Source organism: Pygoscelis adeliae, unplaced genomic scaffold (genome assembly GCF_000699105.1).
Source record: "Pygoscelis adeliae isolate BGI_AS28 unplaced genomic scaffold, ASM69910v1 Scaffold106, whole genome shotgun sequence".
Taxonomy (NCBI): Eukaryota; Metazoa; Chordata; class Aves; order Sphenisciformes; family Spheniscidae; genus Pygoscelis; species Pygoscelis adeliae.
Genome location: NW_008824939.1, coordinates 2,086,055 through 2,087,852, shown reverse-complemented (window position 1 = coordinate 2,087,852; position 1,798 = coordinate 2,086,055). Strand labels below are relative to the sequence as shown.

General features: G+C 37.9%; 1 protein-coding gene across 1 annotated transcript in view; it reads left to right on the top strand.

Moving 5' to 3' along the window:
* GRB14 (growth factor receptor-bound protein 14) overlaps positions 1 to 1,798 on the top strand; it is a 53,868-nt gene that overhangs the window by 50,968 nt on the left and 1,102 nt on the right. The gene's annotated exons all lie outside the window — the stretch shown is intronic.

Below are 1,798 nucleotides of genomic sequence, written 5' to 3'. Positions count from 1 at the left end.
TATCACGCAGCAGCCCCGCTCTTCTCAACCAGCCGATGTAGCAGGAAGCTGCAGTTATCTTCAGTTTCCTCTGAGCTGGATGATTCTCCTCTTCCCTTCAAAAAAATTATCCAGTCAATTTTAATGTTCTTCTGCAGATGTAAGCAGTGCATTTGAAGAATTAATCATATACAAGCATACTAAAACCACGTTCTCCTGCTGTAGGATCTTTGGAGGAACGAGGAACTCTATTTTGACATAGATTGTCTACAGACTTGGGGCAGTTTTTCCATGCTGATGCTCTAGAAGACCTGTACCACTTCAGTGCAAAACCTGTCTTACTTGAAGGAATTTTTTTTTAATTGTTTTTAAAGTAAAGCAATTTATCCTATGGTAGTTACCAGAAAAAATAAATCTGTAATGAGAACAACTTAATCCAGAGAGAGACTATGGAAACTGGTAGTTCCCCAAACATAGGCATATTTGAATTCCTTTTTGTCATCTAATTTCCAGTCACATTCAGTACCCCTCATGCCGTTCTCAATATCCTGACCACATGCTCTGTTTTCACTAGAACAATACTCTTTAAGGAGTTCAAAAAAGTATTTTTTGAGGGGGGGAAGGTTTTGCTTCCAGTTGCTGCTGATCTTCTAAATGAAGTTACCATTTTCTAAGAAACAAGGCATGTTGTGTTACTGCAGTAAGGTGGTAGCTTATTAGTTGGAGATCAGGGTTACCTTTTTGAACTTCAAATCCTGCTGTTCTTCTAAACTCTTGCCTTTTTCCAGCCATTGGGAAGAGAAGATAAACTTTCCTACTAAATGTAAATAAATAAATAACTGGCATTTAGAAGGTCTTTTTACAAGTGAAAAATCAGTCAGTCTCTAAATGAATTATTTTTCTCTTACATTTTAGGTTGCTTCAGGTTATACTGCATTTAAAAATGTCTCCTTTCAGATAGGGCATGCAGCCTGCCAATTCAAGTTTCCCCCACATTAACAGGTGCATCATGTTAACATTGGTAACGTGCAACAGGTACTGCAGGTGGGTGGCAGGGAATTGATTGTAAAAAGTTGAAGAGAAAACCTTTGAGATACATTTGGGATCCCATAGTGTGAAAGTTGGAGAACTTGATAGCTTAAATGTATTTTTCAGCCTTACTACTCTGAGGTGATAGAAGTTAACTTCATTGTAGTCTATCCTGAAATTAGCTGTTCTGTAGTCCATGCGAAAGAAGAAGAATTGATATACATTTCTGGGACTGTCTTTTTCCAATAAATGTTCTCTCATAACGGCCTTCTTAGCTTATGGAAGATGTTAGGTTCCTGGGCAACATAACTTTGATATGAGTTTTTACTTTGCAGAATATTGATTGCTTTAGAATTAGCAATATGTCTGGTATTCACTTCAAGGTTTGGGATTAACTTGGAGGGGGAAAAATAAGCTAAAAATGAAATCCCGGTCAACAGACATCTGAATTGTCAACTCTTCCTTGTCTTCAGTGTGTTGGCAGGAAAATTGCATGCATAAGGAAAGTCCAATGGATGATAATCCATTTTCAGGTTCTTGGCTGGAGCACAGGAATTTACACATGCACACATTGGTAATTCCTTAACTAGCAGTGTTTGACCTGGATTGACCAAAGTCTGAGAATAAAGAAATTGCAAACTACTTCCAGACATGGTAGAAAGGGGTAGAATAACCAGGAGTCATAAGCAGTTCAACAGCTGCTTCAGATGAGAAATCTTAATTACAGGTAAGAAAGCTAATTATATCTTCTCCCTTCCCCTCTACTCAAGTAAGGTAGTTGCATCTTTCC